Consider the following 27,912-nt stretch of genomic DNA (forward strand, 5'->3'; position numbering starts at 1 on the left):
TGGATTTTAAAGGCTATTTTAGGAATATTGTTTGGAGTTGTTTTGTGTGTGTATCCAACATATCAAGTTTAAGGTTATAAACCTATGACTCGGTTCTTGAGATTATTAGGTCCTAAATAATGATGATGATGTGGTGGTGGTGATGATGATGATAATGTTAATAATAATAGCTTTACCATTATAGTTTTTAGTACTCGTTTTTAGCACCATTACGTATCATTTTTAGTACTAGGTTTTAGTACCATTTTTAAAATGCCATTGTATTTAATACCATTGTGCTTCACAGGATTAACTAACGAATTTAATACCCTCACAGACTTTGTGAAATAAGTACCCCTAGTACTATTTTACAGATTTAAGGGGGAAAAAAGACAGGTTCAGAGAGAGTTTGATAATGGTCACAAAATTGGTCCCGGTGTGTCTGTCTCCACAATGGATCTTTACCATGTTCACATACTGCCCTGGTATTTATACTGAGCCACTTTTTTTTTTTCTATTCTATGGTCCTCCCAGAGGAGGGATGTGGTGACCCTGCCTTTGTGGTTCTTCTCAAGAAGTGGGTTATGCGAAGAGACAATTTTAATTCTTGTGAGAGGCCTCTGTTTCCATTTTGAAGTGCATTTATTCGTGTATTCATCTATCAAGCATTATGCATGAAGCACTCATCTAGATGCTAGGAAAACAGCGATGACCAAGCCCAAATTTCTACCTGAAGGAGCTGAAGGAGTGGGAGGCAAGACAATGACCAAGCCGGTAAACAAGTAAATGTTTACGAAGGGAATTTCGATGATGCTAGATAGCAGCATGAAGACCATTCAACAAAGTAAAAGGATAGACGGGCAGAGAAGCAAAGTTCCTCTACCTAGCTGGCCTTCCAGGTGGCCTCTCTGAAAGGGACATATTTAAGCTAAGACCTGAATGATGGGGACTTTGAGAGTGCCATGCAGAGGACCCTGGGAAGAGTGCTGGGCGATTGCAGAGGAGGCAGGAATGAGTTTGGCATATCTGAGAAGCAGAAAAGGAGGAGTCCAGGTCCCATGCGGGTAGTGAGAGATGATACTAAGAAGCTGGGGCTGAAAAAGGGCCAGGTTCCTTAGGTTGTAGGCTAAGGCAAGGAGTTGTACACTGCGAGCAAATATTTGCAGACATGCACATGTGTGTACTTGGGAAATGAGTGCAACGGGTGACCCTTTCGCTCTCTGTGTTTAACATAGGCCAAGAAACACTGTTGCTTGAAGAGAAGCAAGGATTACTACATAGGGCAAAAGCTTTCTTAGGTGGTAAGTTATTATATTTAGATAAATTTCAATGAGCTGAGTTTGTCTTCAGAGGTTAACTACATTTTCTTGCCTTCTCATTTTTATAATTGGTATGGTTTTGATGAAAGTGAAAGGGCTTAAATATTATTTAAATGTGTCAATTTCAGATTTTTCAGTAAAATTCTTATGGAATAACTGACCTTCGTCATGGCCATTGAAAACAGGTACCCTGATGTCTGGTAATGGGGTCACCAGGCATGTTAGTTTCTGCATGGATAAGAAGCAGAAAAGACTAGAGAAAAGGCTGTTTTCTAGTCTCTGAAGACAACAGATGTTCTCCTATTTATTCTTCTCAAATCCCAGCACCAGTGATGGTAGGGACCCTTACAACATCAACCAATTCCTATTATAAGTAGCGATTACTTACTCTGCATTTCCAGAATAATTATAAATTTCCTCTGATTTATTTTTATTATCCCAAGAGATCTAAATCATCCAATTATTACCTTTTAAATCCCAGAATTAGATGGATACAACTTTTGCAGGGGGAGTTGGGTGGTTGCATATGATTTGGGAAAGGAATATAGAATATCTTACTAAAAAGGACTTCTCCTCCTCCCTCTCACCCTCCCCCTCCTTTTCCTTCTCCATCTTCGTATTAGTATTAGTATTATTTAAACAGACCTAATATTTATTAGGGACAAGAACGAATGGCCTCCCCACATACTTAAGAAGTTAATGACAACTAGTATGGCTGTTTGGCATTGGACTGGGTGTGGCTAGAAGGATGACAATGGGTGGGGTAGAGAGGAACACAGTCATAATTTCCCCAAGGCAGGCAGACATGATATTGTAGGAGCCACAAGCTGACTTATGAGTGTTCCTGTCAATGCCCAAAGAGAAAACTATTTTGTTGGTGGTATTGGGAAGTATGGAGGCGCACAGGTGACTTGTGTGCTATTTAAACCATGCAGTCCATTGAATCATGTAAATATGTGGGTATGATGACTCACCATATTGTTGGATTATTGCAAAGTGTGAGGTGGTGTGTGGTTTCCAACTGCACGCATGTGTAAATGCATGAATATCTGCAGTGTGTGAATATTTAGGGAACACCCCTGAAACATGGAGCCGCTTCCTGACCTGCTGCCCATAGGTGGACAGATTAGTTAAGAAGCAAATATATTGAAGTATGAGAGTACCAGGCTTTTTACAATAATAATAGTACACATTTGTTGACATGAACTAGATGCAGAAGGGAGCGTAGAAGAGCATGTGGGTTTGGGGCATGATTCCAGAATTGGATGCTAAAGATGCCTTCTCCAGAACCAGGAGGCCTCTCCTCCTGCCTTATTTGGCTTTGTTCCTCTGGTTGGTGACCCATCACATTGGAAAAGAATCTCTTTCAAAAGTGTAAATGTTCCTCTTTCTGTGGGCGATGTCATCATTCCTGTGGCCCAAACCTTTGTTACTAAATAGTACTTAGCAACACAAAATCATTATGTTCTCCGCTTAAAGTTCTGAGGGTGTCTGTTCTGATGAAATTGAGAGATACATTTTTTTCAGCGAGGAAAGAGTAAAAGCTGAAAAAGAGGGAAGCTATGCCTGGAACAATCTCTTGACTAGTGTTACTTAAATGAAGCAAGTAGACAACTAAATTTTTATCCCGTGGCAACAGCTCTGACCGCATAAAAAAAAATCACATATGGTTCCAAAGGATGTGGTTTCCATGCAACTGTGCATTATGTACTCTTTTTTAAAGTGGAAGATGCCTTTTATTTGGCTTGGCTTGTCCTTCCCATGTTGTCTTTTTTTTTTTTTTTTTTTTCTTGTAAAGTGGGTGGGGAAAGTTGGACAAAAGAAAGCTGTGCTCTGGTCAATTAAAAGTGATGTTTGAAAAGTGCCTGTTTATCACTCCAGGGAACATCTTGGATTCCCTTTTGATTACATCCTACCTGTCCATTCAAAAAACTGTAAGAGGATTTGTCTTTTATCTTATAAACAATAGCTGTACATTTCCTAAACTTGTAATTTGATTTTAATCCTCATATCTTGAAGAAATCTGCCGTTTAACATGAGCTTATTTTTAAAATAGCCTATGTTTTTTGGGGACGCCTGGGTGGCTCAGTCCATTAAGTGTCTGACTTCGGCTCAGCTCACGATCTCATGGTGAGTGAGTTTGAGCCCCGCATTGGGCTCTGTAATGACAGCTTAGAGCCTGGAACCTGCTTTGGATTCTGTGTCTCCCTCTCTCTTTGCCCATCCCCTGTTCATGGTCTCTCTTTCTCTCAAAAATAGAAAACAACCCCCCCACACACACAATTTAAAATAATATAAAATATTATTATTAATATTAAATATCCCATTTAAAATAATAATAATAGCTGTGACCTCTGTTAGGTCAATTCCCATGAAATCATTATCACAATTCTATGAGGGAGATAATTTAAGTTAGTAGGAGACTAAGAGTTGAAGAGATTGATTAGAAATTTGTGCCTAATGACAGACTCCAAAGACCATCTTTATTTCATAGGAGCCAAGGCATGCATGGGCAGAACAACAGCCTTTGAAGTAACACCTCTTATTTTTTAACCTAATTCTTCTAAAAAGTGAGGCGCGTACATAGGCCATTGTACCAGTTGGGGTGGGGGGAGAGGTGGCTATGCTCTTTCCAAGAGCAGCCAACAATACTTGCAGAAGGACAAGGTTGTAGCAGGCATGACTCTTGCCATTGGAAGCTGGCCCATGTGTCATATTTGGCACAGGAATACCTATTGCCGATAACACCAAAGGAGACAGTGTTTTACCCCTAGTCACCTGGTAATTTAGTCATAAATGAAATAGATTTAGTTCAGGTGGCTTCTTGCATCACAGTAAGGAAACTATCCAGACTTGTACCAAGTGTCATCCATGCACTCCTTTTTCTTAATAATTAATTTTGGCTATCTCAAACAAGTTGGATATTTGGTGCCAGATGCACCCTTTTCCACAAGTTCAAGTCTAATCTAACAAAGTTAATACCTCCCAAGGCTCACATAGAGCTCATGGTATTTAGGGAACCTGACCAACTATTTACAGTTTCTTCTGTGACAGACCTACCAGAATATCGTAAGAAGAAACAGACTTCAAAGTCCTCAAAGAGGAAAAAAACTGTTCTGGCTAAGTCTATAATTTAGAGTATCTTCAGAGAAGAATGACTTCATGAAAAGAGAGGCCCAGAGTGGCCAGCCTCTTTAAACAGTTAACTTGTTCTTTATTTAATTGTGAAGACTAAGTGACAGGTAGGAAACAGCTTTTGTAGGAACGTGGGAGTCTTGAAGCTATAGAAGGAAGTTACACTGTGCATGGGAGTAGCATGTGGGTAGGAGTTACAGACTACTGCTCTATTGCTAGTCTAGAATAATCATGCATAAACATCTTTACAATGGCTCCCGAACAGAATTAATAAACTCCTATTAAAGGCACTTGATACGTTATTTTGTGAAAGCGCATGCTACCTATTATATGCAGGAATGGAAAAAAATAATAATTTTGCATACAGGAACAAAGATTTAAAAAGATCCTTTAACTCTGACAAAACAAAAGATAATACATTTGGATTTTCATATATTAATTCCAAAGCTGACATGCTCTACTCTCTGAAAGTATGAGAGAGAAGCTGGCTTTGTCTTGGAGATGTCATAACCTTAACAGATTAAACCCAGGAAATGGACAATAAACACCAAAGAACAGCCAGGGTGGCGTAGTAATGATCAGTCACAGATTTCTCCAAACCTTGCCCTTGGGGGGCTGTGTGGTAGACATCCTGCATCTTAACAGAAAAAGGGTCACTATTTCATGCAACTAGTAATAGAATTCTGTCTTGCAAACTAAAAGGTACTGAAGACATCCAGTTTAAGTACTGTGGTGGTTCTCACATGGCTGTAATTCTAGACATTGAATTGCATGAAAAAAGAAAGAGATCATAAAGGTAATGATAACTGTCTACCTTTTGAGTTAGGTTCACCTGTTCACACTCTCATTCCCTTACGCTACACTTTGCGCATTTATGTTATTTACTTAACTGATTACAATTATTTACTATTGCATAGCTATATCCTGCTGGACTGCATGTTTCAAGGGTTTTGAGGGTCCAGTTTTGCTCCTTCTATAGCCTCAGATTCTAGGAAAGGCTGGAATTATGCTAGGTGCTCAATGACTATTTGTGAACTGGGTAGGAAAGTTGACAGCAAAAAGAGCGAAAATGCAGCAGTTACTGGTGAGCTGGTGACCTACGGTCAAAAAAGTTTGAAAAGGGAAAAGAACGTTCAACATTGTCTAAAAATACATCAGTACTGGGAAGGCTCAATGGGATCAGGTCCTGTCAGTAGTTCCTCATTGCTAAAGCTGTGGCAGAAATACGGGCGTTCAGAGCCACCCAGGTGTGGCCATTGGGACCAATGACACATTCACAAACACCATAAATTAGGACTTCTAATGTTATCTGCAAATGAGAAATGTCCTATTAATGTATTTGTATTTATGATTTAACCATGTTATTTTGTTGAATGAACTCATAAAATAGATAAGAATTTGTAAAACTTTTTATTTTCGAGAAAGTTATACATACAGATACACCTGTATACACATATATGTATATATGCACGCTTTTATGTGATATGCACACACACACATACATATTCTATAGTCTTAATATTAATAAATCCGAAAGGAAGTGGCCTAGGACACTTTTGATCTCTCAGTGGCCCTAATGTCATTCTCAAGGGGCGCTCGTGATCACAGTTTCTTAGGAAGAGACAGGATATGGAACTTTAAGCAAACAGCAGCCTAAGCATTATAGAACATGTAGGGTTATGTTCTGTGTGGACTTGACTATATCTTGTTTGTTTTTAAGCGCACGGACAACCACTGATGCTTACCTGGTATAAAGTGAAACATATTTAGTTTGCGTGAGAAGCACCGTGTCCCATCAGGTACATGGCAAAGCTGTACAAGCTCTCGACAACCAGTCCTGATGCCCACATATCTAGATGCCTATGTGCACCAGTTTGCCCAAAGCTAACTATTTGAAACAGAGTCTCCTGCAGAGAACACTGTTTCTTTTGTGCCAAATAGACCTTATTCACCAAAGGAAGAAAATGGAGCAGGTCAATGGATTGCCGCTGATTCTGGATAATTTCATTTCCTAAACTCTAGCTCAGTGGGAGGAAACCTTGGTGCACATTGGAATCATCTGAGGAACTTAAAAAAAAAAAAAAAAAGTACTGATGCTTGTGTGCCACTCCCAGAAATTCTGATTTGATTGGTCTGGATTGTACTCTGTGGATCCAAAGTGAAGCCAAACTCAGGAAACACTTCCCTACTTTCAGTCTTCCCGTTTCTAGGACGGGCTTATAAATGCCACCTCATTTGCCTCTTAGGAGAGGGCAGAGAGACATTATGTGTGATTAGAGTCCCTAATGTTCCTGAATTTACTAGTTTCCTTTCTTCCTTTATTTCAGGAGGGGAAATAGAGAGGGAAGGATATAATGGTGGGTGGGCGGTGGGCAGCTTAGAGGGTGAGAAGGAGCCCTCTAAACTCTGCCAGTTAGCGGTTCATTAGGGTTAACAGGCTATCTTTTGTCAAAGCAATCACTTTTGAAGGATTAAGCCTCAGTCTCACCTTAGTGTGAATGACTTTAATCAGATAATCTCCTATCACCTAGCTGAGGATCCCCTATTGAAGGCCTGGGGGGAAGCAAGGAGAGAGTTGCAAGGCCAGCCTGGGACTCACGGAGGGCAAGGTGAGCAAGCCTGCTGTCTGGGAACTAGACTCCACCTTGGTAAGCTAATAGCAGCAAAAAATGAAGAAAAACAAACTTTGTTTTTTAAAAACTTGTAATTAATTCATTTACTGAGAGAGAGAGAGAGAGAGAGAGAGAGAAGGGGCAGAGAGAGACGGAGAGAGAGAGAATCCCAAGCAAGCTCTACATTGTCAGCACAGAGCCCACTGCTGGGCTTGAACTCAGAAACTGTGAGGTCATGACCTGAACTAAAATTGAGAGTCGGACACTCAACCGAGTCGTCCAGTAAAAAACAAACAAACAAACAAACAAACAAACTTTCATTGCCAGGGCAACGATTTGTTATGAGCGTTTATACGATCAAGTTGCTTGTCTGTCTTACGGCCCTTTATGTCTTTTCTAGCTTTTTTTTTTTTTTAAATGTTTATTTACCTTTGAGAGGGAGAGAGGCAGACCACAAGTGGCGGAGGGGCAGAGAGAGAGGGAGACACAGAATCCGAAGCAGGCTCCAGGCTGAGCTGTCAGCACAGAGCCCTACGTGGGGCTTGAACTCATGAACCGTGAGATCATGACCTCAGCCGAAGTCGGATGCTTAACCGACAGAGCCACCCGGCGCCCTATGGTTATTTTTATTTTTGAGAGAGACAGAGCTTGAACAGGGATAGAGGGAGAGGGGGACACACAATCCGAAGCAGGCTCCAGGCTGAGCTGTCAGCACAGAGCCCAATGCAAGGCTTGAACTCACAAACTGTGAGATCATGACCTGAGTCAAAGGCGGACACTTAAGCGACTGAGCCACCCAGGCGCCCCTATGTCTTTTCTTTCTTTCTGCCATGAAGCACTTACCATGTGCCAGGTAATTTTACCATTTGCCAGCTGCTTGGGAGTCTGTGAGGAGCGAGGCCTGGCGCAGCCCTGTTGTCCTTACCATCTGCCTGGCACATGGTGAGAAGGGTTTGTTGGATTTAATTGAACTGTTTCATTGGCTACACTTTTTTCCAAGAGTGTGAGGTTTTTTCCCACATCTGCCTCCCCCCACCCCACCCCAACCAGCTAGACTAGGCTGTGAGTACCTTGAAGAAATCATAATAATCTCTGTATCCCCAGTGCCAAGCAAACTCTTGGCGTATGATCAGTGCCCAATAAATATTTGTTAAATGAACTAAGGAGCAATAGCCAGCATACTGATGCCTACATTAGGATATTAGAATTAATGTAAGACTACTGCTCTGTTTCCACACTACTGGACAAGGCAAAGAGGGGAAAAGGAGAAAAAGAATTATGAATCCCCCATCATTCATTAATGTGACAAAAGTTGTTCTTTTTCAAAAATCCTTTAGGACATCTCTTGAGAAATGGTCTGAAGGTAATTTCAGGAAAGACAGGTAAGAAGGAATAAACGGAGTGGATAAGATCCAGAGAGAACTCTCATAGGAGTCCAAAGAAAGGAGTCCAAAATAAAATGCGTAGATAGATAGACATTTAGGAAAGGAAAAATCAACCTTGCTATTGGCATTTTCAGAAATTTGTTTGCATTTAGGAATAGATAAAGCAATGGGCATATTTTCAGGTGCTTTTATTATACGTAGAAATGTTGGGATTGCAGTATAAAAATAGTTACACTAGAACATTTATAAGACTTATTAGGCACTATTTTTAAAAGATTACAAGAGGACTCTGGGCTAAGCTGCAACACACAATTTTATGAGATGGTAGAAAGCATTTCATAATATTACATGTAATTATATCCTATAAACATATATGAGTAATATATCCACTCTGACTTTCTGGCTACCTGTTTCATATTTATTTGTAACTGCTTTATTTATTAAAAGACCACTGTTGTATATTTCCTTTTCCTTAGTGACAATTCTCATTAGAAGACAGGTGTATGTCCCAGGTAGAATGTTTAGAAATATATTAATTTTAGACACATTAATTCAGGATCTGGGATATAGGTTGTGAGACACTACACTGTGGGGCAGGAGTCTTAACCCTCATTAGCCATGAGGTTTTGGTCAAGGGCAATTCTCCAGTCCCCATTACCTCATGTGATAAATGAAGATTAAAATGTATGACATGAGAGATGTCATTTGTTTTATAAAGTTATACTATGAGATTAGGTGGGAGAGAAAATGGAACACAAAGTTGCATATATAGTATAATATCAATGTAAAAAATGTGTTGAGAGAAGCCTGAAAGGAAATAAACTGCAGTATTACAGTGACTCTTTCTGGGAATTGGAATCGCTGCTGATTTTTATAAAAATATTCTATTTTCAGTACTTTTGAGTTTTCTATACTGTGTTGACTTTTTTTTTTTTAATTTTTTTTTTCAACGTTTATTTATTTTTGGGACAGAGAGAGACAGAGCATGAACGGGGGAGGGGCAGAGAGAGAGGGAGACACAGAATCGGAAACAGGCTCCAGGCTCTGAGCCATCAGCCCAGAGCCCAAAGCGGGGCTCGAACTCACGGACTGCGAGATCGTGACCTGGCTGAAGTCGGACGCTTAACCGACTGCGCCACCCAGGTGCCCCTATACTGTGTTGACTTTTAATTTTTTAATTTTATTTTTGGGAGAGAGAGAGTGTGTGTGTGAGCGGGGGGGGGGGGGGGGGGGGGCGGGAGGAGGGGCAGAGAGAGAGGGAGACACAGAATCCTAAGTGGACTCCAGGCTCCGAGCTGTCAGCACAGAGCCTGATGTGGGGCTTGAACCCACGAGCTGGGAGATCATGACCTGAGCTGAAGTCAGAGGCTTAACCAACTGAGCCACCCAGGTGCCCCTATACTGTGTTGACTTTAAGCAAAAGCATGTGCGTGCATGCACACACACACCCATCCACTATAAATCTTACTTCCCTGGGGGCATGGATGTGGTCATCTTAGAGATTCTTTTTAGCTCTGAGATGTAAGATTCTAATGTTTACTGTAACTCACTTCCGCTGGCCCTCAGCCATTCGCTGTCCCTGTGGTACACTTCCTGCCCCTTGTTCTGGGATTAGACCATTAGCCTCCACATAGCAGTCAGGACAGTACTTCAGTTCTTTCTGTGAAAAGCAAACTTGGATCATGCATCATCCCACCTCTAATACAAGGGAACACTTCAATAGTTGTCACTGACCACAAGCATCATGGCTGTAGTTATACATTTTGAGTGTGATTAATTTGATTGGGATTCATTGTTCTCACTTGACTGTAAGTTCCTTGAAGTTGGGTACCCCATTCATTTTTATTCACTGTTGGTTTTCTAGCCTTTGTGTGAACCTGGAATTCAAGACTCTATACCTGCAGTTTCCACCTCTTTGAATGGTCTTTCAAGATGTTCTGCCCCTCCTTGAGGTCTCTGCCCATCTCTGACCACCTCAAACCTTGACCACGCTGTTTAACATGCACCCCCATCCCATTAATCTGCTTTCTGTTACTTCATAGCACTTATCTCCATCTGAAATTGCTTCCCATGCTTATCTGTTTCTTTCTATTTATTCTTTACTTGTTTAGTGCCTGGTTCCCCATAGCAGGCTCTAAATTCCTTGAGGATAGTAACTGAGCTGTGCTAATTTCTCTAACTGTATTGCCCAGAACAGGACTTAGCATGGTGGGTGCTCAATCAACATATGTGAAAGGAACAGAACGATTATGTGAAAAGTGTTTTCTGATAGAAAAAAGGAAGGAAGAATGGAAAAAAATGGGAGGAAGAAGAAAAAAAGAAAAAAAATAGAGGTTGAAAATTGTACTGAAATCTAGGGTGGCCCTTCTTTCCATTGAACGTGGGGAAACATGATGTCTATATTAGATATTGTTATGGCCCCAGTGTTTTTAAGAAAAACAATGACAATAAATGGTCTGAGAGAGTCAGAAGACACTGATGCCAGTTCTGCTCTGTCATGGGGCCAATTTACTTCTACAATGTTCTCTGGTCTAACAAAGGAACAGGGCCAGACCGTCTCTAATGCTCCATTCCCAACTCAAATTCTGTGGCTTTAAACTTTTAATTCTGAAATGTATTTGTTTTATACTGCCCTATTGCCAGATGCCAAAATAATTATATTGAAGATTTAGATTCAACTTTTAGGTAAAATAGCTTAATTGAGACATGCCCAAATCAAATTAACATTTTAAACCCAGCTTTAGTCTTTATAAACATTTTAAGACAAATATGTTGATTTTATATAATATTTTCACACCTATGTGATTTACACATTAAGTGGCATATGTATTACATATACAATGTGTTGTATTACATAACATACTATATATACATAACATGTAATAGAATATAAGTTATATTTAAATACTGGGTATAATTTATAAAACTTACTTGGCAAGTAAAATATTAAAGGTCCCTGAAGGTAAACTAAAGTCATGTAACTCTATCAGTATATTTATTCAGATACTTGAACAAATTTGAATCCAGCCTATAGAAGAGTGCCTCCCTCCTCCACTGTGAAATTTAATAGAGATACATTTAATGTATCTGCTTAAAATGGATTCTCCATACAAAAATGTTTCTAACTCTTCACTGCCTTCCAGAAGCTTCTTCTCTCAACCATATGTATTTAAACATGAGCTAGAAAGCAAAGATCTGCATCTGGGTCTCAGTTTTGACAGTATCTTGCAATGGATTATTTTTATCCTGGTATAATAAAAACAGTATTCCTAGATCAGTGATTCAAGACCTTTTCATATTTCAATTTTTTAAAAAAACATACCTTTTTGGGGTATTTTCACTGAGTTTTTGTTTTGTTTTGTTTTGTTTGGCCAGGAAAGGCAAATCACATTTGGGAGGCTATGAGAACTTACTGAGCTATAAATGTGTATGTAGGACAAGGAAGATACAATTCATACACATGCTCACACATTTACACAGGTGCTTCACAGACTCCCATCTGAGTGAAAAAGATAAATGCTACCATTTCCTTTATCTGCATTATTGGTGAACCTGGTAGTTGATATTATCTCTAAAAACCATATTGCTTAACTGCATTTCTATTGGGATTCATTGGTATAATTAAGACTTGAATGGTTTGAAATATTTCAGAAACCGGCAGTGAACATTCTTTCCTTTATCTAAAACGGTAGTTCTGTTTCATCTGAAATTGTTTTCTATAATTTCCCTCTCCACCCACAAATGACCTTCTTTTTATACTTATGGATCTACTCACTCATGAGCCCATGAACTGTCAGTACACTTCACAGAAGCATAGGAAACCATACTGCTAATGCTCTCCTGGCACCGAGGGACTATCATTGGTATTCTAAATGGGAAACTAGTTACTTTTTATTACTAATGATTTTTTAATAATTTCCACAATTTAAAATGTGGTTAGAATGCTACTGGTAGTTGAAAGCTAGCAACATGATTTAATATTTTTAACATGTGATCTGGTTCTTGTTACAGTGCTTCAAAATTTTCAATATCATTACTCATGTTATAATATCATCTGTAATAATATATTAAGCAAAGTCACTGGCAACGAAGTTTTATATCACAATTTATTTTGACACATTTTTGAGTCCTAGATTGACCATTATTTTATATGAGTTTTGTTAGCCATCCCTTTTTCCTTCATCTAACGTAAAATAACATTTTTTTCTCTTCTCAGTCATTTACGAGGATGTTTATTTTACCGTTTCTAACATTCAAGGGTCTTTCTTGTATTTCTTTGTATTCTGTTCGGTGGAGCAGAAAATCTGTCTCAGTTTCAATTTCTCTTTTGTTCCCAGAACTTCCCCCCTTCTCCAGTGCCGAAGTGGAAAAATAATTTCCCTTCTTGCACCATACACAGGTCCAAAGTCCTGTTTTTCACCATGTTGCTCCAAACAGCAAATTTTCTAACCCACAAGAAAAGAGAGCACCAAAGTGCTAACCTGGAAGTCTACAAGGGTCTGAGAACAATTGAAAATAAATTCCCACAATGGGGATTAGTCCTTAGCGGTCCACTGGACATCCTGAGGTGTGTGTGGAAGCCAGCTAGGGCACCAACCTGTTAGCAGACGCATAGGTGGCCCAGCTCAGAAGTCATGGGTTCGTTGTCATGGAGAATGAAAGGCAAATTGAAGACATTAAAAGGCAAGTAGCAAACAATCCAGTAGGCTAAGCCAGGGATTTGGGAGTCTCCCAAGGTTCCTCCCTTCCTCATTCCCTGCGTGAGTCATTTTTCCAGTCTGTCCACACCCATTCACCCTTCTTCTATGGGCCGCCACCCCGCACTCCCATTCACCCTCAAGCTGCTGCCACAGGATCTTTCTGAAATACAAATCCAAACTCTACCTGCCTATCCCCTTGCTGTATAAACTCTTCCATTTCATCATGGTGTTCAGAGTAGAGACTCCTGGGCTTAACGCAGACCTGCTTTTGGCTCATCTCCTGCCACTCCCCTACACTTACCCTTCCTTCACCTCTAACAGGAAGGCTGATAGGCCCGTTGTATTGACCATGCTCTTTTCTTCACTCGTCCAGCCCCAACTCCCTTTCCATCTCGCTAATTCCTATATCCCTTTCAAGGCACCTGTTCAAAATAACTCCTCCAGGAAGCCTTCCCTAACCTTCCTCAGGCCCCCTTGGGCTTGCCTACACCATCTTAGCATTCACCCCTCAGGCAGAGTTAATTGGTTTGTCTCTTTCCTAGTAGAAGTATCATCCTTGACTGTGTAGGGACTGTGTTATCCATTCTTGTAGCTCTGGCATAGCAGGCATTCGATGTAGTTGTTGCAGTGAATGCCGAATTAGAAGGAAGGAAGTCCTCCCAGCTACTAATTGGCAGATAGAGAATGCCCATTCCTGTCCTCTGAGAAAGTGTCAGTGTCCTCTTAATCTACTTCAACTGTGTGTGTGCTTGGGTACTTTTTAATGATTAACACTGATAAGTAGGGCCATCTAATTAATTAATTAACTAGTTAATTAATTAATTAATTTGTATGGAAGGGAGCAGTGCACAGTATCAACTCAGTGATTTGTGGATCTAGTCAAGGGTCAGAACTCAAGTCTGTTATTAGTGCCTCTGGACTTATTTCTGAACCTTAGCACCTTTCGTGATCTTTTTCCTTCTCCTCTGGAAGCCAGCCGCACCCTCTTTAACACAACTTAATAAAGTTGTAGGAAGAACACTGCACCTTACCTACCATTTCATTCCAGATTGTGTCCAAAACATGGAACCAATGGTTTAAATTAGATTCATTATTGAACAAGTTATCAAAACTCCTTAAATCCAAAGGAAATTCTGCCCCCAACTCCAAAACATTATCACATCACATTAACCCCAAATTCTTTCCATTCAAAGGGAAGCCAAGTTACATCTTACAACACCCAATGAATTATGATTCGGGGCTGTGGTTTCTTTTGCTCCAACAATAATATGACTTATGTGCCTTAGAATATTCCAGTATTTCAGAAAATGGCATTTTATTTTTAAAGAAGGGGCTGTGCTTTTCTATAAATCATGCAATGCGGAGTTGGGAAGAAAGGGTTTTACATTCCAAATATTATTTACAAGCTAGACGGGAAGCTGGAACAGGAGTTTTTGTGCTTGTGTGACAATCAGTTTTACTAAGGAACTGCAAAACTGCGCACACGCCGTTACTTGAGGCAGACACACACTGGCAGCCTTGCAGATGTTTTTCCCGCCTGTGAGCCATCCAGGTTCAAAAACTGTGTGGTGCATTTTAAGGCGGCAGCCCCATCCGATCCTTACCGTTTCATGCCGATCGGATTCTCACCTTCAACCTAACCTTGCCGGCTTCCTTATAAAAGACCCATCCACCGGCCTCTTAAAAAAAAAAAAAAAAAAAAAGAACCTATTTGTCCGCCCGGCTGGTCGGAAGGAGCAGAAAGTAGTAGGGGTGCGTCCCGTTTGCACTATAGCCCGGCTGCAATAATGTTCAACGTGTAAGATGGAACATACCACCGGTTGGCTGCGGGGATGCACCTCGCCAGCGCCGGCTGCGGTTTCCTTTTGCTCGGTGCGCCGACCCGCGAGCGGCCACGACCACCCCTTGCGGACTTTGTTCGGTTGAGGGGCGCCAGGGCGGCCCGGGGAAGGGCGGGAGGGCGGCGGAAAGTTGAAGAGCGTTTTTTCGCGGCCGCGTGCGTCCGGGAGCTCGACGAGTCCGCCCCGGGCTTCCTGGTGGGGCTGGGCTGGCGGGGGAGGGGCCGCGCAGCAGCAGCGGAAACCAGACCTCGGCGATAAGAGGCTGCACAGCGACATGCAACAGTCTTTCCACTGCAGCTGAATGAGTTGTGGCGCTCACAATGCTCCCGTGACCGGGAACTGACAAGTTCAATTTTAAATCGCGGGCCTCTTGGAATCAGGACTCCCACAATGCCTTGGGCACTCGGTCGGCAGTCGGGCTGCCTCTGAAAAAAAATGTGAGAGGTAAGTTTCCCTGTTCACAGTTTCCTCGCGCTGCTCCGCTGCTCTGCATTGTTTGTACTCTTTCGGGGCTGTACATGGCTGAAGGAGGAAGTGAGAGGAGGCTCCGGCCGGCCGCGTCTCGTAGCGGCAGCGGCTGGCTCGCCGCGGTGGAGGCTTCCCTCTCGCACACCAGCTCGAGCTGGAGGGAGAGCGGGAGGTTGCAGCTGCAGCCCAGCTCCGAGCCGCCCTTCCCGGGGCTCTGCGGACACTGTCAGAGCGCAGCCAGCTTCCAGCTTGGCAGCCGAGGCAGAAAGAGCAAGAAAGAAAGAGAGAAAGAGGCGGGGGGCGGCGGGGGGTGGTGGTGGGGGGGGGGGATGAAAGAAACAGGTGCGTGGAAGTGTACTTACAACTTAATGACCTTCGTCAGGAGGAGACGCGAGCCCATCAGACGCGAGCCACGGTGTCTCCCAAGAGATCCCGCATCCCTGTCCCCGGGGGCTGCCATCCAGCCCCGGTTTTCATCTGGGCCAAATATGTGCACGCAAAGGTTAATTCTCTGCCTGCTACCCATAAATTACGCATGACATGTTTAGCTGGGCTTCCTTATATGGAGAGTGCTGTATTTCAGTCCAGTTTGCCTTTTGCCAAGTTTACAGGGCGGAAGACGCCCTGCATGAGAGGGCTCCTCTCCCCCCCCCCCCCCCCATCGTTTTGTAGTGCGTCACTGAAAAACTGTAAGAAAAGTAAGTATAGACGCTCTCTGGGTGGAGCCGCAGTTGGTTGAATTGCTTTCACGAAAGGTTGAGGAGGAAAAGTAGTTAGTACTTGGGTTCTGGTTTTTAGACAAAAGCAGGACAAATATGTAGTCTCCCCCCAACCCCCACACTTTTTTTTTTTTTTGAAACGGAGCCGGAATCTGTTATTGGTAGTAATGTGTCATGTGAGAATACTTTGATTCCAGAGCTTGTAACACGAGCAGGTATATGGTGGAGCTTGTGTTAGCCCCTCTCACGGCACTTTACAACTACAGGGGTGTTGCTACAAGAGTCATTGTGTTCTTAAGTCTCTCCCTGGCCCTCCCTGAGAGTAGACGGCTGCTGCTGGGATTTGATGGTGTGTTTCCGTGGAGTGTGCTTCCCTGGGATTAAAACGGAGTAAGAAGCTGCCAGAAAGGTTATTTGCCAGTGTCTTTACTTTGTGTGCCCCACCAGCACAGGCACAAGCGATAGCAGATGGATGGTAAAACTCTGCCGTCCTCTGAGGCGTTTCTTAAACAAATTAATACACCCAGAGAGAAGTCATAATTAATGCCCTTTGGATTTGCAGGCCCTCTGCAAGGCGCTTTGAAATCCTACACCCGTGGACGCCGTGTTCCTCCCTCCTGGGTTTGAACACAGTGTCTGTTTATACACAGAGGGTGTTTAGTACATAACTAGTCTATACCCGCATAAGTAATCCACTCCATGTTGTCTGTGTGGGTTCCTGAGAGCGTTGGTGTCTCTCCTTGTCTTGCTGTTGAGATAGGAAAAAAAAAAAAAATCACTGAGGCGGTTAAAACGGAAGTTCAAGGACTGTGAAACTCATCTTGAGAATATTTAGTTCAATACTTAGAATGCCTTAGATGTAGAGTTACAGCCAGAGACACTGAATAAAGTTACTTTGTAGCCTGAGAAAGCACACTGTTGACACTTGTATCTTTGCTTTCTTAAAGTCGGTGGGTGACAGCTATAGCTAGAAACTGTTTTTTTAGGAACCTGACAGTGTTCTGATTCTCATTCATGTGGTGTATTTGCATGGCGGTGAAATTCTTTTGGATTATTGTGTTGGTAGGGCTTTTTTTCAAGATGTAGACATAGTTTTTAGTTTTATTTGTTTAATGGGGGGTTTCCCTCACGGAGCACTAGAAAAGTTTGCCTTTTGTGTTTGAGGGAACAGGTTAGGTCAGCACCAGAAAACCTGTTCATCCATCCGTCTATAATTACAGTGTCACTTAAGACATAATAATCAGGTTTTATTATTACTAAGAGACTCAGAAAAGCTCGCATGTGCCTAGTTTAATTTTTTTTTTCTCATGTTACTAAGAACAAATTTGTGTGCAGATACACATCGAGTGTGGTACTCAATGCAGCCATGCCAGTGGAGAATCCAAAGTGTTTCATGGTTTAAAATATTATTGCTTGTGTTTACATTTCCACATTTGAGGCAAACTTAAGACTCCAAGTTGAATTCATTAAATTCTGTTTCCAGCATTCTGTTCTTCCTCTGGGCACAGAATTCCTATGAAATGAAGCACTGGGTTCTGTTCCAGACCAAGAACAGACTATCCCAAGGTTTCTCCTGGGGTGAGGGGAAGAGTCAAATCATATTTCTCATTGAAGCAGGGCGTGTTACTTTATTATATAAAATCTCCTATTTTTATTGTAAGCAAAAAGGTTGCCCTTGGCATTTATCGGTGTTGCCGTTACTTAGACCTGTGTTTGATATCTCTTATTTATGAAAACAGAGAATAGCCTTTTGCTGCACCTTCTGGTTTTCTGCTTGGTGACTGAAGATGCACAGGTTCGAGAACATCTCAGATCTTGCTTAGAAGAAGCTAAAGAGAATAGGTTGCTGGGGTTTCTTACACCCTTAAGAGAAAGTCATCAGGGTGTGCAATAGAAAGGCAGGGTGAGGGGAGTGAAGGAAGGAAGCAAAATGTATTCACTTAAATGTTTGGCTCAAAATAAAATCCTAGCAGCAATGCTGATTATAGAAGATGTTACATAGGAAGATTTTGAAGTGATGGCCTTATTAGGTTCAAGAGCTTCGTATTTTTGGAAATCCAGAATTGCCACCCAATGCGGTAGCCACTAGCCACATGTGGCTGTCGAGCATTTGAAATGTGGCTAGTTGGGACTGAGATTTGCTCTAAGTGTAAAATACCTTCTGGATTTGGAAAACTTTGAATGAAGGGAAGAATGTAAAGCATCTGATTCGTATTTTTAATACTGATTATGTGTTGCAGTGATAATATTTTGGATAGATTGGTTTCAGTAGAATATTCAGTTAGATTAATTTCACCTGTTTCTTTTTACTTTTTTAAAATACGACTACTAGAAAACCTAAAGTAACAAATGTGGCTTATATTACATTTCTATTGGACAGTGCTGTTGTCAAATAGATCAGGGGAGCAGAATTCTGAGAGAAAGCCTCGCGAGTTTGCTGGTTAAAATAATAAAACTGACTTTTATTTTCACAAGCTAAAAAAAGTATATTATACACACAAATACCTTGTCTTTCTTATCCATTGTAACCAAAATCTAAGAAAACACACTACCTAACATCTATTTTTATTTCCTCAAAACTACTATTTAGTTTAGAGATTTAATGGTGAGGTAGTAATAACAGAGAAAAGGCTTATAATTAGTGGATGAGTCCTAACACCTCTCAAAGGCCAGAATAGAGTATGATTGCTACTTAGGAACATTTTAGAGACACTATAGCTATCATTGTCCTGAAGTTACCAAACATAAACGAGTCACTAAAACTTATTTTAAAAATAGAGTTTTTGGTAAATAGCAATTATCCTCAAATGCTTAATATGTATTTTCCTTCCCTATGGCTTTCCTTCCTTAGAAAATAAAAACATCAAGTAAATCCAAACAAACTCCTGACCAAATTGTTAATTAATAAATTCACAAGAATGAGATTTTCACTTGTATGGTATAAGGCATTGTTTTGAATATTAGGAAACGTAAAAATATGTTTCTGTGGTAATACGGGCTTTCAGGAATTTCTATACACGGAGACATTGTCTTTATAATTTGGACACATTCTTGAGAAAGCATCTGACTCGCAAACAAAGCACAATGGCATAGGTCCTGGAAACATTCCCCTCAGATATTTTCATAACTGAAGTCCATTTTGCCATACACAGTGAGTGTTAAGCTGAAAAAATGCGCTTCTTTTTTACCATATAAAGCATGCTTACTTTTATTTCCTTGAAGGATGCCAAAGATATAGGACAGGATGGATGTAGTGGGTTCTTTCCATGGGCAGGGCAGGTTTTAGAGAACCTCAGAAGAGTTGCCTCCTGGCTTGGTGCCATTTTGAATCTGTCTCCCACTATATGAGGCGTAACTGCCATTAGTGTCGATGCATGTAGGGAGTGTGGGGGGAACCATGATCCCCATTAACTTCGCATATCATTTCTGATGAGTCATGGAGCATATTCACTAATGGTTGGAGAGATATTGATTGCAAAGCAGAGAATTCAAGAACAGCTATTGACATGTGGCATTAAGTGTCTCTAGACGTATTTTATATTTTTAGATTTGAGATAGGGAAATTGATTTTTATGTAGTGTTTTTCATATTATGCAAATATATATTTATATAAACATTACAGCTATATCCTGGAAAAAAACACGTAGCAAATACATGTTTATAGGTTTTTATATATTATTATTAGTTTTTAATGACTCTAGTACCTCTTTTATGGACAATTCTTTACGTTTTCCAAGAGACATCTTAACATGGGTGCCTGTGACATCCATAAAAATGAAGAATCTTGAAAGCATTTATGTTATAGTATTAGGCATTATATAGTTGACACTTTTCCCACTGTTTTTGAGGTCTTATTCAGGTTTCTGTGATTATCCTTTGCTAAAACAGTTCAGGATGTAATAATCTCATGATGAAAGGTAGCCATCTTGCATGGAGTGAAGAATTCCTTTTCCACTGAGATCAACTCTTTTAAAAAGGAGATGTTTCTGAAATAACTGTTATGCTTCCAGTAGTATGTATACAGCAAAACAAAAACTGTCATCTCCATGGGCGTTGTTTTAAAAATTGAGAAGTATAGGGGTGCCTGGGTGGCTCAGTTGGTTGAGCGTCCGACCTCGGCTCAGGTCATGATCTCTCAGTTCATGAGTTCGAACCCCGCGTCAGGCTCTGTGCTGACAGCTCAGGGCCTGGAGCCTGCTTCGGATTCTGTGTCTCCCTCTCTCTCTGCTCCTCCCCTGCTCACACTCTGTCTCTCTCTCAAAAATAAATAAAGATTAAAAAAATTTTTTTTAAATAAAAATTGACAAGTATATCTTTTATATATCCAAAGAGGTGAATAACAGTTGATGAGGTACATACTCACGCATGTGGACACAATTTTTATGTGAGTGTTTGTGTGAAAGCTAGGTGTGCCCGAGACAATGCTAATAATTTATTCGAATAATCTGGATGTTAAATAACATCAAAGTATTAAGAAGAATTGTGCTAAATAGCATATAATCTAAAGTCAGTGCAAATATCAACTCCTGTCCCTCTTTAACTGATACTTCTTCCTCCAAAGAATTTTTAAAAGGAACTTACATTTAACAGTATATTTTCATTTTTAAAACAGCTTGGGAGCTATTAAGAATGAACTTGTTTTAAAGAGCTAACAAGATTCGAGGATCATGGGAACAAGTTTAATCATATGAAATAAACATCACAGTCGATTTGAGAGATTTTATTTTGTATTGTTGATTTATAAGTGAATATGTGTTGTGGCAAAAATAGCAAGCTAGGCTCAGTGAAATCTACCAAACTTAGCCAAAGTACACTTGTTCAAAGAAGTAGCAGTCTGATAGCAGAAGTTAAGAGTTTTGAAAATAACTGTAAGTAGAAAGTGAGATTTCATAAACAGTGGCTTGGTAGCATGGTTTTGGAAGTTCAGATAAGGAAAACTAAGTCTTAATGTAGCCCTGACCAATACATATAATAAAGGAAACAGTCCTAACGCATAAATAATGGGGAAAAAAGCTATTCTTCATTTTCCAACCATACAAAAATATTCTATTAAGCCAGTTTTAATTCTATATATTCAGTGAATATTTCCGTATTTCTCATGCATTTATACTTAGCATCCCGACACGGGATTTTTGTATGTGTTCTAGTCCATTTATCTGGTTCATTTTTTTAGTAGAAACATACGGATTTCCAAATGTCCTATATGAGAATAATTGATAGCTTTTGCCATCAGTTTTACTGTTGAAGCACCAAATAGTTACTATGTGTCAGGAGACCAGCGTGGGTAATGAATTTGAACAGTGGATGGAGAGAAATTGCCAAAGACTAGGTTGAAAGTAAACTGACAGTGACAGTGAGGTTGTTTACAATGAGGTTGTTTTCTAAAAATGTATATATTAAAGTTAAGAAGTGGAAATAATGCTAAAATGTATTGAAAAAGCAGTGATCTCCTTTTGGGAAAAGAGATGCATAAAGCGTGATGAGCAGCATTGAGAGAAGTATATATTAGCCAGGAGATTTTAATCAGAAACAGTCTGAGTATCCAGTCTCATGTGACATTGAATAAAAGAGAAATGAAGAAATAAAAGCAGAAGGTACTAAATGATGGTTTCAGACACAGGTATAATTGTCCCAATTAGGAGTACAGTTTTGTGGGTTTTGAAAAATAATAAATGCTTTAAGTAGGTAGTCTGTGGAATGTGTGGCAACATCATCTATACCTTCTTATTTGAGTTCGCAGCATACTAACATCTGTCTACAGTGATTGTGACTGAACAGACTCTTCCAGAAAATGCTAAAAAAGTGTGGTAACAATGATATGTGCAGTGGGAGTGTGAGGAAATATAAACAGAGACTTTACAGTTTAATAGTCAAAACACATCACAAGCATGTTAAATAGCAAGAATGCCAAAATAAGGCATTATGCAGTTCATATTTAGAACATCGTTAAAGGCATTTTTTGAACTTGATTTAGAGTTAGAACTTACAAGACCAGTCAGAGCTTATAGTATCTACAATTTGTAGTCCTGTGTCTAGCAATCTGTTTGCCAGCATTGTTGATGGTAGTAGTAATGAGACATTCACATTTTATTTGTTTCTGCCCTTCTCTGATTGCAAGAAAAGAATTACTTTTGCAATGACCTTTTAGCACTCCATGTGAATGGGTAGCTCTTATCCTAGCAGAAAGATAGTCTGGGGTCGGTGGTGGTAGTCTGGATAGGTGACAGATACAAAGAAAGGAAGGCATAGAGGCCTGCTGTCCGGCAAAAGTTGTTGGGAAAAGCTCTGAACCATTGGCTGGACTTGTGACTCAGCATTCCTCAGCCAAAGGCCCCCTCATTGATATTTCTCTTTACCAAATTTTAGTTTCAGGAAGTAGTGTACGAAAAGATACATCAGTTCTTATAAACAGCCTCTAAGTTCGTTTTGAAAGCCCCAGTGTTTGTTGTAGTGCAAGCAGAACAACAAAAACAGACCTCACTGGGGGAGAACTTTTGAAAAGTGGAACACACTCGGCAAATGTAGGAGGTGATATCAGTGTTCCTATTATCATTTTAAAATTTCCGGTTCTGGATATACTTACTGCATTTTTGTCTGTGTTTTGAAAGGAACAAATGACTTTGTTGGTTGAGGGGGGTGGTGGGTAGGCATAGAGAAGCTTCACAATGTATAGACTTTATTTTATACCAGATCTGACTGGATATGTGATCTGGGAACAACCATTGACTCCTTCCAGTCCTTAAGTTCTGTATCTGTGAAGTTCTAAACATATAAATAATAATTAGGAGAAGTTGTACTTTGCTGTCCATTTCCTTATAAAATAGCTCATTTAATCTTTTTCTGCAGCTGTAAAATAGGCCTTATGACCTTTATCTTCAGGATTAAGTAGCATGGCTAGACAGCTCTTTCTGTGATTTGTAGAATTATGAGGCTTGTTTTCTGTCTTTATTCAAATGTCCAGTTTTTAACCAATTGGAAATGGTCTATAAAGAATAGTAATGAGGGTAAGAACTGTCATGGTGATTGCTTACATTTTGGACTGCTTCCTATGTGCCAGGGTAAGATTTACGAATCAATTCATGTATTCCTCAGAACAACCCTGTGCCATGGTTACTGTCGATATCTCAGCTTCGCAGATGGGGAAACCGAGGCACTGACGAGTTAATAGTCCCAAGTGGCGTCGCTAATAAGTAGCACAGCAAGGAGTTGAACCAGGGTGGCCCAGTTCTAGAAGCCATGTTTGTACGTGAAAGAATGAAAGCAGATTTAAAGAATGCTTGTGTTAGTGTGAATGGGAGATCAAGACCGCAGACATTTGGAATACTTTAGCAGAGTCGCACTTGCTCCAGTGTTTGGTGAGGCTCGAAAAGAATGAACAGAAAGAGGATAGAGAGAAAAGGCATAGGGGGAGGTGGGCAGCATATAGAGTAGGGAGAAGGGAGGAATTAGGTGGGAAAGGAGGGTGGCACTATGCGTTGGGGGGCATTGAGAAACAGGTGGTACGAGTTTGACACCCAGCTGGGAACGTGAGACGTTTGGCCAGGCGCGTAACCCGACAGGCACCTATTCTATTGACAATTTAGAGGAAGGATAGGACGCACAGGATGAAGTAGAGATTGTAGGAAAGAGATGAAGGACTGAGGGAAATGTTGGGAAGTGACAAGGAGGACATGTTCCCTGGGGGAGAAGTGACAGGCATAGGGTCCATAGGATGTAGCAACTGACTAGATGTGGACGTGAAAGGGAATGGGAGGTGTTAAAAATGATTCTTAAAATATAGTAAGAATCGTTTAAACTTTCCATCAGAAAAGTTTTACATACAAATTTCAATCTTTAATGTAAATTCTGTTCATTATGTTGCTACTTGTGAGCTCTTTTATGATCAGGAACTTTATTCTAAATATCAGTAAGATAAAAACACTTGATATTGCGTTCTGTCAGGAACTCTATAACTCGATTAAGTGGACGCTGCGTGTTAACTTCTTAAACCATGCCATTTCTGTGTCCACCGCTTTTAAATAAAGCACAGGATCTGAGGAGCTGTAGAAGGTCGCCAAATTCTTCATCCCAAATTGGTAATTCTGAAGTAAGCATAATTTCCTCTTTAGGCGTATGTTGTTATTTGCTAGGAAGTGTTGCAGTGTTGGCCAGGTACTTCTGGTCCCTCATTAAAGGAACACCGGTGTAACCTGGCCTCTGTGATAAAGCAGGTGTCACGCAGATACATGATAAAGTAAGTTTGCAATGTGCTCAATGCCACTGACATTTCTGCTTCTCAGACCTTGCTATTTTAGGGAACGTATCAGTATAACTGTGAGATTCTCTTTCCTGGAAATAAAACTCCTTAATAATCAGACACTGTTACAAACAGAATGATGTACATATGGGAATAAGTAAGCAGTTACACTGAGTTAACAGTTTCTTGGTGTTGTGAGGATAGTTATGTTTTGAATAGAATAGAAAGCTTTAGAGGCATTCTCACAGGCCATTTTGCTTAAGGTCCTTACATGCTTTTTACAAGTAAATGGCTTAACATAGTTTAAGCAGAAAATGTCAGAACAATGATAGATTATGTTGTATTTAACATGCATAGACAGATTCCCATGAAATCAGGACAGTTTTCAAGGAGATTCTATTTATACCTATTTACCACTTATTATTTCTTTGGATGGGTATTTCCATGAGAAATAATAAAAATTGCTTTGTTTATGTCTTTATAGCATGTTTACAGAGAGCTAGAGAAAATAATGTTAACAGTGCTTTATTTCAGCTTTTGTTTTTATGCCTCTTAGTATTATGTCAGAGCCACACTTAGGATGTCTTTTTCTATTATTAGTTTATCTGATTTTTGCCTTGTGCTTATAAAGATAAGATAAAAATCTGTTCAGTTGCACTGTTAAGATAATGTTCACAAAATGTTCATTTTTTTAAGTAACTAAAATTAAATGGTGTTAAAATTAGAAATTCTTCTTTGCTTTCTCTGTTCATTGGGCTAATTTTAACTAGACAAATTTACTCCAAATTATTTTGAGTCGTTATTTGAATTTCATTGCTCAGACATTTCAGGGAAAGCTGCATTGTCAATTTAGTGGCATTAGATAATATTTGGTTTTAAATGCCCCATCCAGAAGACTTTGAGAGATACGATGAGCATAGCAAAAGTGAACAACAGGGAATACAAGCAGATCTTTGACCCAGGTATAGAGTCTCTCTGAGGTATTGCATGACCTTTTCAAAAACTAATTTGAAATATCCAGAAGAATTGAGACTGTTGAAAAATCTATCCTTCAAGCAGAATTGTGCATGATGCTTTCTGGGGGACCTACATTTACTGAAAATTGCATGTGGGAAATGACTCAGAGAAACAGAGTTTTGAGGATGCGTTTTGAAAAGTAAATATTATTTTGGGAGCAATTAATACTGTGTTGGGAGAAAATATTGTGTCTGTTTCTCAGTAATGGATCAAAGTTTGCTAAGTGCTGAGGTCTTTTCACGTGAAAAGCTATTCTACTATGTTAACCATAAGGCCATACAGGGAAATCAGTTCATCCTTTGTGTTCTGCTAAATAACCAATTAACAGACATACTTTGAGTACCTTTTAGAGTCAAGGGATTATAGTAGGGCAGAAGAGGATCCAAAGGAGAATTACTTAGTTTCTCTTCGTTGGCGTCTAATTGAGCTGAAGATAAAGACATGAAAAGTGAATAGTACAGTTGAGTATTGGTGCTATACTATTGAGTACCAAAGGAGGAAAGTCAAGGAAAGAAGAAAATCCAAAGAAGGAAGTCTTAGTGGAACTTAGTAGTCAAGGTGTGCTGTGTGGAGGAGAAATTTGTCTATCTGTTCAGCGTTTGTAAGGAAACGGGATGAACAGGGGGAAAGTAAGGAGGCCAGCTGCCATATCCGAGTGTCTTCTCTGTGAGACACTGCCAGCTTATATTCTTTTTTGAAAGAATCACCTGGTAATGGTGTTAAACAGGGAACAGGCCTTCGTGGCAGGAGCCATCATTCTCTTGATAGAGGTGAGGAAACAGAGACACAGAGAGGTTAACCTGCTTGCCTGAAGTCACACAGCTGGTGAGCAGCCAAACTGAGCTGAACCCCTGTCTCTTCTTATTTCGTAACAGCATTTTTTGTTACCCCTTGATGATTCTGCTGGGGATGCAAGGGGTATAGTTACGATACAGTAAGTTTAAAACTTCACCCATACCACAAATGACACAAGTCAGGAAGGCGTAAATTTAACTTAAAAGGCTGCCAAATAAACTTTTGTCTTTCTGCTTTGACTTTGGCTTATAGTTTGACAAATGCTTATAATCTCTTTCTTAGATTTATAAACAAAACAAAACACCCTAGGCCTCCTGTCTTCAGCAGATATGAAAAGGGCTTGCAACGGTGTGACCTGTTACAACATTGCGTTTCGGGAGGCTCTCCAAGGAAGCTTTGTGAAGTTTCAGGAGATAATTTACTTTCACACCAATAATGGGATGCCATAAAATTTTCACTGAGAAATGATAGGGGTAGCTCCAGAGCACACACTAAATTCATTTATCTTCCTGATGTGGTTATTTCATGCTTTCGTGTTGTATCATGTTCACACAGCAGTCTGTGTGCCCTCAGCCACTGTGTGGCACAGCTTAGGATTTCAAGAGAGAAACTATTAACTGAAGACGTGTTCTGTTGGAGACATGTCACTCTGCTAACAAATTCCTCTCTTACAGAGCTGTTTAGAACACACAGCAAATGAAATTGTATAATGTCTAGGGAAGGAAAATGGTAGGCTCATGCCATTGTTTTGGGCCTCAAAGGAAAACCCTCTCACGTAGCAAATACCGATTGAGTACAGTGTCCACGTGCTGCTTGTTGTACCCCTTTATCCTGTCCCGGGCAGAGGTAAGACATGCTCTGTTCTCAAAGTAGTTTCCAGTGTAGTGATTGAAATGTTCACAAGTAATGTACGGGCAAAAACAAAGTGGGCACGGGAGCCAAGAATAGGCTGCTTGTGGGCAGAGTGTGGAATTTGCCTAAAACCGTCCAGTAGACACGTTAACTCTTTACGTGCTCTGTATGTTGGAGGAAAGACAAAATCGACTCACAATTCCTTTTAGTTAATGTGATTCAACGCTTAAAGTGCTTGTTTTTCTGTGTAAGGATTGGATACATCAGCATGACCCGAATGTAGTGGCATCCTAGATGAGACAGAAACGATGGCTTGATTTCTGATGTTGGCCCTTTGGGAGAAAGATGGGGACACATAGTTCATCCGAAGCTTCTTAGTGCTAACTCCTTGAGTAGGAGGTTAAATCACTCAGTATTGACAGTCCAGTTTCAGAGCCTGCGACTTTTATGTTAACAGAAAGGAAAAATCTGTAAGAGAGAGGTGTGTTGTATTTTACTTTAATGACAAAGGGTTTTGGATATGCACACGATGCTCTTTTTCCTCCAGCTTTTTCTTTGTGTGCAGGAAATAAAGCTGTATTTTGTAGGCTAGCTTCCAAACTTTCAAATGGTGAAAGTGCAACTGTGCGTATTTTGTGCGACCCCATTCAGCTGTGAAGTGTTCATCCCTTGTTTCCAGGATTTAATCTGCAGGCTGGGTTAGAAGACTCAGAATTTTCATTTCATGGCTTACTACTATTCATTTTTAATCATAAACATTTATTTAAAGCCCGCTGCATAAAAAACTCCACCGTGAGATTTTGACTGGCATTTTCAAGAGAAATGAAGGCTATGGTTTCTGCTTTTTTGAAGCT

At 40.3% G+C, this 27,912-nt stretch overlaps 1 protein-coding gene and 1 long non-coding RNA gene across 16 annotated transcripts in view; one reads left to right on the top strand and one right to left on the bottom strand.

Annotated features, from left to right (window-relative positions):
• Window positions 1-27,912, top strand: part of MBNL1 (muscleblind like splicing regulator 1) — a 207,223-nt gene that overhangs the window by 8,260 nt on the left and 171,051 nt on the right. For 8 of the 15 annotated variants that reach the window (XR_015240057.1, XR_015240056.1, XM_086674536.1 and 5 more), the window contains exon 1: window positions 15,277-15,415. The exons of 2 other annotated variants lie outside the window; for them this stretch is intronic. The gene's annotated coding sequence lies outside the window, so the exon portion shown is untranslated. Of the gene's footprint in view, window positions 1-15,274; window positions 15,416-16,125; window positions 16,568-27,912 lie in introns of those variants that run through there. 5 more of the 15 variants (XM_086674547.1, XM_086674548.1, XM_086674545.1 and 2 more) reach the window with 3 other exon arrangements.
• LOC147577232 (uncharacterized) lies at window positions 11,409-16,089 on the bottom strand. Its single transcript, XR_015240059.1, has 2 exons — window positions 15,802-16,089; window positions 11,409-15,396 (listed from the first exon to the last, which is right to left on the bottom strand). It is a non-coding gene; the product is annotated as an uncharacterized LOC147577232 (long non-coding RNA).

The sequence above is a fragment of the Puma concolor genome, chromosome C2 (genome assembly GCF_028749965.1).
Source record: "Puma concolor isolate L17-30 chromosome C2, mPumCon1.1.hap2, whole genome shotgun sequence".
Taxonomy (NCBI): domain Eukaryota; kingdom Metazoa; phylum Chordata; class Mammalia; order Carnivora; family Felidae; genus Puma; species Puma concolor.